Here is a 12,038-nt window from a genome sequence, read left to right on the forward strand (position 1 = left end):
GCATTGGATAGCACCGTCCCATCCATGCCGAGAAGCAGCGTGGGTTCCGCCCCGGGCGACGCACTGCTGGATAGATACCCTGTGGATGACATCATGGAGAACACTAACTGTGAGCTAAACTTCAAAATGAAGAACATATCCATGAAGGTGACGTCTGCCATTGCTTATACAAATCCCCCTGAATCAACCTTCCATTGCAACTCGATTCCAGCCGGCTATGCTCGTGTCGTGGTTGATGAGGTGGTGGACCAATATTCGGGGCTAGAGCTTGACATTCCTGGAGGTGACGAGGAGCACACACTGGGAGAGAGCAAACATCGTATCATCCTATGGTGAAAGGATTGCATCATCTTTCGAAGGCCACCGACACCGCGTCAGCCAACTACTCCTCGAAGTCCACCACCGCGTCAGCAGACTCCCGCTCCTCCAAGTCCACCAACGCGTCAGGCCACTCCTCCTCCTCCAAGTCCGGCATAGCGTCAGGACACTCCTCCTGCTTCAAGTCCGGCACAGCGTCAGGCCACTCCTCCTACTTCAAGTCTGACACCGCGTCAGGCTGATACGTCTTCGTCGTATCTATAATTTTTTACTGTTCCATGCCAATATTCTACAACTTTTAAATACTTTTGGCAACTTTTTATACTATTTTTGGGACTAACATATTGATCCAGTGCCCAGTGCCAGTTCCTGTTTGTTGCATGTTTTTTGTTTCGCAGAAAATCCATATCAAACGGAGTCCAAACAGGATAAAAACTGACGGAGATTTTTTTTGGAATATATGTGATTTTTGGGAAGAAGAATCAACGCGAAATGATGCCCGAGGGGGCCACGAGGCAGGCGGCGCGCCCCTGACCCTCGTGGCCACCCCGTAAGGCGTTCCCTTCTTTTGCTGCAAGAAAGCCAATATCCGGATAAAAATCGTGTCCAAATTTCAGCCCAATCGGAGTTACGGATCTCCGGGAATATAAGAAACGGTGAAAGGGCAGAATGACGGAGCGCAGAAACAGAGAGAGACAGAGAGACAAATCCAATCTCGGAGGGGCTCTCGCCCCTCCCATGCCATGGAAGCCAAGGACCAGAGGGGAAACCCTTCTCCCATCTAGGGAGAAGGTCAAGGAAGAAGAAGAAGAATGGGGGCTCTCTCCCCTTCTCTTCCGGTGGCGCCGGAACGCCGCCGGGGCCATCATCGTCACCGCAATCTACACCAACACCTCGGTCATCTTCACCAACATCTTCATCACCTTCCCCCATCTATCTACAGCAGTCCACTCTCTCACAACCCGCTGTACCCTCTACTTGAACATGGTGCTTTATGCTTCATATTATTATCCAATGATGTGTTGCCATCCTATGATGTCTGAGTAGATTTTCGTTGTCCTATCGGTAATTGGTGAATTGCTATGCTTGGTTTAATTTGCTTGTGGTTATGTTGCTATCCTTTGGTGCCCATCATATGAGCGCGCGTGTGGATCACACCATAGGGTTAATTGTATGTTGATAGGACTATGTATTGGAGGGCAAGAGTGACAGAAGCTTCAACCTAGCATAGAAATTGATGCATACGGGATTGAAGGGGGACCAATATATCTTAATGCTATGGTTGGGTTTTACCTTAATGAACGTTAGTAGTTGCGGATTCTTGCTAATAGTTCCAACCATAAGTGCATAGAATTCCAAGTCAGGGATGACGTGCTAGCAGTGGCCTCTCCCACATAAAACTTGCTATCGGTCTAGTAAAGTAGTCAATTGCTTAGGGACAATTTCGCAACTCCTACCACCACTTTTCCACACTCGCTATACTAACTTTATTGCTTCTTTATCTAAACAGCCCCTAGTTTTTATTTACGTGCTATTTATATTCTTGCAAACCTATCCCGTTACACCTACAAAGTACTTCTAGTTTTATACTTGTTCTAGGTAAAGCGAACGTTAAGCGTGCGTAGAGTTGTATCGGTGGTCGATAGAACTTGAGGGAATATTTGTTCTACCTTTAGCTCCTCATTGGGTTCGACACTCTTACTTATCGAAAGAGGCTACAATTGATCCCCTATACTTGTGGGTTATCAAGACCTTTTTCTAGCGCCGTTGCCGGGGAGTTATAGCGTGGGGTGAATATTCTCGTGTGTGCTTGTTTGCTTTATCACTAAGTAGTTGTTATTTGTTGTTCTAAGTTGTTCTCTATCTTTAGTTATGGATATGGAACACGAAATACCAAAAAAATTAGGTTTACTTACTACTCATGGAGATGGGGAACCTCCTCAAACCCTCGATGCTCATTATGTGAAAGATATTATGTACTACTTTGATAATCTTGAGAAAACCCATTCAACTTTATAATGGGAGTAACGTTGGATCAACGTGAATACTTTAGAGATTATCACTTGACTCAAAAAGGGAAACTATTATGGGATCAAATTCATATATTGATGTGGTATGCTCGGGAACTATGCTTGAGATATGATTATACTTGTTGCTCTAGGATGAAGGCTCCACACCTTCCCTTTTCATGCAAATTTAATGATGATGAAACCTTGGCTTCTTATGCTAATGGTATATATGATTACTATGATGTGGAATGAATAGAAGAATTCGTTGCTTTTATGGGTGCTTATGAAATTGAATCTTTGTTTAAAGAGTGTGAAAATCTTGATGATGCTGTTTACAGACCTGAAAATTTTGCTATACTTAAATATTGTTATGACAATTATGGATTAAATTCTGATATTGATGATTTTATTGAGAGAGTCTCCGCTGTCCAAGAAGAGATTAATATTTTGCAGGAGTCTATGGAAGAAGGAATTGATGAAACTGTGGGCTCATTGGATGAAAAAGATGATGAGGAAAGCGAAGAACAAAAGGAGGAAGAGCGGATTAGCTACACGTGCCCACCTTCTAATGAGAGTAACTCTTCAACTCATACATTGTTTAATTTCCCTTCGTGCTTACCGAAGGATGATTGCTATGATGATTGTTATGATCCCGTTGATTCTTTTGAAATATCCCTTTTTGATGATGCTTGCTATGCTTGTGGCCAAGATGCTAATATGAATTATGCTTATGGAGATGAACTTGCTATAGTTCCTTATGCTAAACATGAAATTGTTGCTATTGCACCCACGCATGATAGTCCTATTATCTTTTTGAATTCTCCCGACTACACTATATCGGAGAAGTTTGCCCTTATTAAGGATTATATTGATGGGTTGCGTTTCACTACTACACATGATGATTTTTATAGATATAATATGCATGTGCTTGCTGCTCAGACTTGCAATTATTATGAGAGAGGAACTACATCTCCGCCTCTCCATGTTTCCAATATGATAAAACTGCAAGAAACTATTTATACTATGCATTGGCCTTTACTATGTGTGCATGAATTGTTCTTTTATGACATGCCGATGCATAGGAAGATAGTTAGACTTCGTTGTTGCATGATATATGTTACTTTGTGCTCACTGCTACCTCTTGAGCACTGCGTTGGTTTTCCCTTGAAGAGGAAAGGGTGATGCAGCAAAGTAGCGTAAGTATTTCCCTCAGTTTTTGAGAACCAAGGTATCAATCCAGTAGTAGACTACACGCAAGTCGCCTCGTACCTACACAAACAAATAAGAACCTTGCAACCAACGCGATAAAGGGGTTGTCAATCCCTTCACGGCCACTTGCAAAAGTGAGATCTGATAGGTATTTTTTATGATATAGATTGAAAGTAAAGATTGCAAAGTAAAATAGATTGGAAGCTTATATGATGGAAAATAGACCAGGGGGCCATAGATTTCACTAGTGGCTTCTCTCAAAATAGCATAAGTATTACGGTGGGTGAACAAATTACTGTCGAGCAATTGATAGAAAAGTGCATAGTTATGAGAATATCTAGGCATGATCATGTATATAGGCATCACGTCCGCGAAAAGTAGATCGAAACGATTCTGCATCTACTACTATTACTCCACACATTGACCGCTATCTAGCATGCATCTAGAGTATTAAGTTCATAAGAACAGAGTAACGCATTAGGCAAGATGACATGATGTAGAGGGATAAACTCAAGCAACATGATATAAACCCCATCTTTTTATCCTCGATGGCAACAATACAATGCGTGCCTTGCTGCCCCTGCTGTCACTGGGAAAGGACACCGCAAGATTGAACCCAAAGCTAAGCACTTCTCCCATTTCAAGACGGATCAATCTAGTAGGCCAAACCAAACTGATAATTCGAAGAGACTTGCAAAGATAACAAATCATACATAAAATAATTCAGAGGAGATTCAAATATTGTTCATAGATAATCTTGATCAAAAACCCACAATTCATCGGATCTCGACAAACACACCACAAAAAGAATTACATCGAATAGATCTCCAAGAGAATCAAGGAGAACTTTGTATTGAGATCCAAAGAGAGAGAAGAAGCCATCTAGCTAATAACTATGGACCCGAAGGTCTGTGGTAAACTACTCACACATCATCGGAGAGGCTATGGTGTTGATGTAGAAGCCCTCCATGATCGATTCCCCCTTCGGCGGAGCGCCGGAAAAGGCCGCAAGATGGGATCTCACGGGTATAGAAGGTTGCGGTGGTGGAAATAGGGTTTCGTGGTGCTCTCGGATGTTTTCGGGGTATATGAGTATATATAGGCGAAAGAAGTCGATCAGGGGAGCCACGAGGGGCCCACGAGGGTGGGGGCGCGCCCTCCTGCCTCGTGGCCTCCTCGTTTCTTTCTTGACGTCCACTCCAAGTCTCCTGGATTGCGTTTGTTCCAAAAATAACTCTCCCGAAGGTTTCATTCCGTTTGGATTCCGTTTGATATTCCTTTTCTGCGGAACACTAAAATAGGCAAAAAAAACAGCAATTTGCACTGGGCCTTTGGTTAGTAGGTTAGTCCCAAAAATAATATTAAAGTGTATAATAAAGCCCATTAAACATCCAAAACAGATAATATAATAGCATGGAACAATAAAAAATTATAGATACATTGGAGACGTATCACTCACTACTAAATCACAAATCATTGTTAATTAAAATTGGCTTTGATAGACCTTGGGATCCGGGTGGATCCATTACTTGAGCACTATATGCCTAGCTTAATGGCTTTAAAGAATGCGTTGTCAGGGAGACAACCCGGAAGTTTTAGAGAGTCATTTATTTCTGTGGTGTGCTTTTATAAAGTTTAAAAACAAAAATAATGTGCCAAGATTTGCCTTTAGGATGTTTACATTGCTTGTTGGTTTGTGCGGTGCAAAACAGAAACTTTGGCTGTAGTGCGCTATTTTACATTTTTTACTGGAACATCAAACGGTTCTGAAACTTTTTGCACTGTCTTTCTATACAAATTGTTAATTTTTCTAATTTTTTCAGAATTTTTGGAGTACCAAAAGTATGGTGAATGTTCAGATTACTACAGACTGTCCTGTTTAAGACAGATTCTGTTTTTGATGCATAGTTTGCTTGTTTTGATGAAACTATCGATTTCTATTAGTGGATTAAGCCATGGAAAAGTTATATTACAGTAGCTACAATGCAAAAACAAAATATGAATTGGTTTGCAACAGTACTTAGAGTAGTGATTTGCTTTATTATACTAACGGATCTTACTGAGCTTTCTGTTGAGTTTTGTGTGGATGAAGTGTTCGAAGATCGAGGAGGTATCGATGTGAGGAGAAGGAGGAGAGGCAAGAGCTCAAGCTTGGCGATGCCCAAGGCACCCCAAGTAAATATTCAAGGAGACTCAAGCGTCTAAGCTTGGGGATGCCCCGGAAAGCATCCCATCTTTCTTCAACAAGTATCGGTATGTTTTCGATTTCGTTTCGTTCATGTGATATGTGCAAATCTTGGAGCGTCTTTTGCATTTAGTTTTCACTTTTCTTTTATGCACCATGCTGGTATGAGATAGTCCATGGTTGATTTATAGAATGCTCATTGCACTTCACTTAAATCTTTTGAGTATGGCTTTATAGAATGCTTCATGTGCGTCACATATATCATTTGAAGTTTGGATTGCCTGTTTCTCTTCACATAGAAAACCGCCATTTGTAGAATGCTCTTTTGCTTCACTTATCTTTGTTAGAGCGTGGGCATATCTATTGTATAAAGAATTAAACTCTCTTGCTTCACTTATATCTATTTATAGAGATGACAGGAATTGGTCAGTCACATGGTTAGTCATAAAATCTTACATAAAACTTGTAGATCACTGAATATGATATGTTTGATTCCTTGCAATAGTTTTGTGATATAAATATGGTGATATTAGAGTCATGCTAGTGGGTAATTGAGAACTTGAGAAATACTTGTGTTGAGGTTTGCAAGTCCCGTAGCATGCACGTATGGTAACCGTTGTGTAACAAATTTGAAGCATGAGGTGTTTCTTTGATTGTCTTCCTTATGAGTGGCGGTCGGGGACGAGCGATGGTCTTTTCCTACCAATATATCCCCCTAGGAGCATGCGCATAGTACTTTGTTTCAATGACTAATAGATTTTTGCAGTAAGTATGTGAGTTCTTTATGACTAATGTTGAGTCCATGGATTATACGCACTCTCACCCTTCCATCATTGCTAACCTCTTCGGTACCGTGCATTGCCCTTTCTCACCTCGAGAGTTGGTGCAAACTTTCCCAGTGCATCCAAACCCCGTGATACGATACGCTCTATCACACATAAGCCTCCTTATATCTTCCTCAAAACAGCCACCATACCTACCTATCATGGCATTTCCATAGCCATTCCGAGATATATTGCCATGCAACTTCCGTCATCATCATATACATGACTTGAGCATTTATTGTCATATTGCTTTGCATGATCGTAAGATAGCTAGCATGATGTTTTCATGGCTTGTCCGTTTTTTGATGTCATTGCTACGCTAGATCATTGCACATCCCGGTACACCGCCGGAGGCATTCATATAGAGTCATATCTTTGTTCTAATATCGAGTTGTAAGTAAATAAAAGTGTGATGATCATCATTATTAGAACATTGTCCCATGTGAGGTTATCAAAATGAAAGTGGCCAAACAAGCCCCCCCCCCCAAAAAAAGAGAGAGGAAGAAGCCTAAAAAAAGAGAGAATAAAATTAAAAAAATGAGAGAAAAGAGAGAAGGGGCAATGTTACTATCCTTTTACCACACTTGTGCTTCAGAGTAGCACCATGTTCTTCATATAGTGAGTCTCTTGAGTTATCACTTTCATATACTAGTGGGAATTTTCATTATAGAACTTGGCTTGTATATTCCAACGATGGGCTTCCTCAAATGCCCTAGGTCTTCATGAGCAAGCAAGTTGGATGCACACCCACTTAGTTTCAGTTTGAGCTTTCATACACTTATAGCTCTAGTGCATCCGTTGCATGGCAATCCCTACTCCTCACATTGACATCAATTGATGGGCATCTCCATAGCCCGTTGATTAGCCGCGTCGATGTGAGACTTTATCCCTTTTTTCTTCTCCACACAACCTCCATCATCATATTCTATTCCACCTATAGTGCTATGTCCATGGCTCACTCTCATGTATTGCGTGAAGGTTGAAAAAGTTTGAGAATACCGAAGTATGAAACAATTGTTTGGCTTGTCATCGGGGTTGTGCATGATGGGAGCATTTTGTGTGACGAAGATGAAGCATAGCCAAACTATATGATTTTGTATGGATGAGCTTTCTTTGGCTATGTTATTTTGAGAAGACATAATTACTTTGTTAGTATGCTCGAAGTATTATTGTCTTAATGTCAAATGATAGACTATTGCTTTGAATCACCCGTGTCTTAATATTCATGCCATGATTAGATTACATGATCAAGATTATACTAGGTAGCATTCCACATAAAAAATTATCTTTTTTATCATTTACCTACTCGAGGACGAGCAGGAATTAAGCTTGGGGATGCTGATACGTCTTCACCGTATCTATAATTTTTTATTGTTCCATGCCAATATTCTACAACTTTTACATACTTTTGGCAACTTTTTATACTATTTTTGGGACGAACATATTGATCCAGTGCCCAGTGCCAGTTCCTGTTTGTTGCATGTTTTTTGTTTCACAAAAAATCCATATCAAACGGAGTCCAAACGGGGTAAAAACTGACGGAGATTTTTTTGGAATATATGTGATTTTTGGGATGAAGAATCAACGCGAGACTATGCCCGAGGGGGCCACGAGGCAGGGGGGGCGCCCCTGACCCTCGTGGCCACCCCGTAATGCGGTTGGTGCCCTTCTTTCGCTGCAATAAAGCCAATATCCGGATAAAAATTGTGTCCAAATTTCAGCCCAATCGGAGTTACGGATCTCCGGGAATATAAGAAACGGTGAAAGGGCAGAATGACGGAGCGCAGAAACAGAGAGAGACAGAGAGACAAATCCAATCTCGGAGGGGCTCTCGCCCCTCCCATGCCATGGAAGCCAAGGACCAGAGGGGAAACCCTTCTCCCATCTAGGGAGAAGGTCAAGGAAGAAGAAGAAGAATGGGGGCTCTCTCCCTTTCTCTTCCGGTGGCGCCGGAACGCCGCCGGGGCCATCATCGTCACCGCAATCTACACCAACACCTCGGTCATCTTCACCAACATCTTCATCACCTTCCCCCATCTATCTACAGCAGTCCACTCTCTCACAACCCGCTGTACCCTCTACTTGAACATGGTGCTTTATGCTTCATATTATTATCCAATGATGTGTTGCCATCCTATGATGTCTGAGTAGATTTTCGTTGTCCTATCGGTAATTGGTGAATTGCTATGCTTGGTTTAATTTGCTTGTGGTTATGTTGCTATCCTTTGGTGCCCATCATATGAGCGCGCGTGTGGATCACACCATAGGGTTAATTGTATGTTGATAGGACTATGTATTGGAGGGCAAGAGTGACAGAAGCTTCAACCTAGCATAGAAATTGATGCATACGGGATTGAAGGGGGACCAATATATCTTAATGCTATGGTTGGGTTTTACCTTAATGAACGTTAATAGTTGCGGATTCTTGCTAATAGTTCCAACCATAAGTGCATAGAATTCCAAGTCAGGGATGACGTGCTAGCAGTGGCCTCTCCCACATAAAACTTGCTATCGGTCTAGTAAAGTAGTCAATTGCTTAGGGACAATTTCGCAACTCCTACCACCAATTTTCCACACTCGTTATACTAACTTTATTGCTTCTTTATCTAAACAACCCCTAGTTTTTATTTATGTGCTCTTTTATATTCTTGCAAACCTATCCCGTTACACCTACAAAGTACTTCTAGTTTTATACTTGTTCTAGGTAAAGCGAACGTTAAGCGTGCGTAGAGTTGTATCGGTGGTCGATAGAACTTGAGGGAATATTTGTTCTACCTTTAGCTCCTCGTTGGGTTCGACACTCTTACTTATTGGAAGAGGCTACAATTGATCCCCTATACTTGTGGGTTATCACAGGCCACTCCTCCTGCTTCAAGTCCGGCACAGCGTGAGGCCACTCCTCCTGCTCCAACTCAGCCACGTCAGCCGTCTTCGCCGCCTCAGCAATCACGGAAGAGAGCCGCTGCAGCTATGGTGCGTAGCGGTACGAGTCGAGGTAGTACAGGAGGTACAGGCGGAGGCAAGCGATATCAATATGGTCCAAGCCTCACTCCTCTTCCTCAGAGGCCTTACGACATGACCGAGGAGCAAAACACAGCCATAGTGAAGGCCCAAGTGGACGCCCATTTTGGACCGAAACTGCCACCGCCGCCAAAGGAGAAAGTGCCTGAGGATAAGATTGACCACTTTATTCGTATGGCTAAAAAACCAGCTCCCAAGCCTGTTGACTCAGACTATGAGCACCAAATCAAGAAGGCACATCGAGCACAACTACAGAAGGAGTCGAGCTCGAGCTCGAGCCAAGCAGCTGGCAAAAAATGCGGGAAAATTGTTCCCCAGCTGGGAGAACAGGCGGCGTAATCGACCCCCCCCCCCCGCTTGTTGTATCAACACATGAGAGTACCGGCGCCGGTCAGCTGGTAATAACCGACGAGCATAGAAGGCAGGCTGAAATGCTCGGTATCACTGTTGGACAATGATACGTCTCCATCGTATCTACTTTTCCAAACACTTTTGCCCTTGTTTTGGACTCTAACTTGCATGATTTGAATGGAACTAACCCGGACTGACGCTGTTTTCAGCAGACTTTCCATGGTGTTATTTATGTGCAGAAACAAAAGTTCTCGGAATGACCTTAAACTCCGCGGAACATCTATTTGGAAAATAAGAAAAATACTAGAAGAAAAATCCACGTCAGGGGGCCCACACCCTGTCCACGAGGGTGGGGGCGCGCCCCCTACCTCGTGGGCCCCCTGACGCTCCACCGACCTCAACTCCAACTCCATATATTCACTTTCGGGGAGAAAAAAACAAAGAGAAGGATTCATCGCGTTTTACGATACGGAGCCGCCGCCAAGCCCTAAAACCTCTCAGGAGGGCTGATCTGGAGTCCGTTCGGGGCTCCGGAGAGGGGGATTCGTCGCCATCGTCATCATCAACCATCCTCCATCACCAATTTCATGATTCTCACCACCGTGCGTGAGTAATTCCATCGTAGGCTTGCTGGACGGTGATGGGTTGGATGACATCTATCATGTAATCGAGTTAGTTTTGTTAGGGTTTGATCCCTAGTATCCACTATGTTCTGAGATTGATGTTGCTATGACTTTGCTATGCTTAATGCTTGTCACTAGGGTCCGAGTGCCATGATTTCAGATCTGAACCTATTATGTTTTCATGAATATATGTGAGTTCTTGATCCTATCCTGCAAGTCTATAGTCACCTACTATGTGTTATGATCCGGCAACCCCGAAGTGACAATAATCGGGACCACTCCCGGTGATGACCATAGTTTGAGGAGTTCATGTATTCACTATGTGTTAATGCTTTGGTCTGGTACTCTATTAAAAGGAGGCCTTAATATCCCTTAGTTTCCGTTAGGACCCCGCTGCCACGGGAGGGTAGGACAAAAGATGTCATGCAAGTTCTTTTCCATAAGCACGTATGACTATATTTGGAATACATGCCTACATTACATTGATGAATTGGAGCTAAGTTCTGTGTCACCCTATGTTATGACTGTTACATGATGAACCACATCCGGCATAATTCTCCATCACCGATCCAATGCCTATGAGTTTTTCACATATTGTTCTTCGCTTATTTACTTTTCCGTTGCTACTGTTACAATCACTACAAAACCCAAAAATATTACTTTTGCTACCGTTACCACTACTTCTATATTACTTTGCTACTAAATACTTTGCTACAGATACTAAGTTATCCAGGTGTGGTTGAATTGACAACTCAACTGCTAATACTTGAGAATATTCTTTGGCTCCCCTTGTGTCGAATCAATAAATTTGGGTTGAATACTCTACCCTCGAAAACGGTTGCGATCCCCTATACTTGTGGGTTATCAAGACTATTTTCTGGCGCCGTTGCCGGGGAACATAGCTCTATTCTTTGAGTCACTTGGGATTTATATCTGCTGGTCACTATGAAGAACTTGAAAGACGCTAAGACAACAATTTATCCCTCAACTACGAGGGGGGTAAGGAACTGCCATCTAGCTCTGCACTTGATTCACCTTCTGTTTTGAGTAAGCTTGCGACACCTAAACCTGCTTCTGCTATTTGTTCTAATATGTCGCATGTTATTGTGATGCCACTTATGCTATGCATGATACTTATGATGAAACTACTTCCACGCTTGATACTACTGTGCCACTTAGTAAATTTCTTGATGAACAAATTGCTAGGGTTAGAGAGAAAGAAATTATTGAAACTGGTTATATAGATGAAAGTGATGATGAAGACTCGCCTGTTATTCCCGAGGGTTATGTTTTTGAAAAAGAAGCTGCTTTAGCTATTTTAGCTTGCAGAGATAGATATGAACTCAAGAGGTTATTAGCTAAATGGAAGCAGCAATCTCTTAGTGCTAGAATGAAACCTGACCCTGCTTTTGCTACTTCACCTATCTGTGTTACTGATAAGGATTATGAATTCTCTGTTGATCCTGATATAATTACTTTGGTTGAATCTAATCCTTTT

Source organism: Triticum aestivum, chromosome 6D (genome assembly GCF_018294505.1).
Source record: "Triticum aestivum cultivar Chinese Spring chromosome 6D, IWGSC CS RefSeq v2.1, whole genome shotgun sequence".
In the NCBI taxonomy this organism is placed as follows: Eukaryota; Viridiplantae; Streptophyta; class Magnoliopsida; order Poales; family Poaceae; genus Triticum; species Triticum aestivum.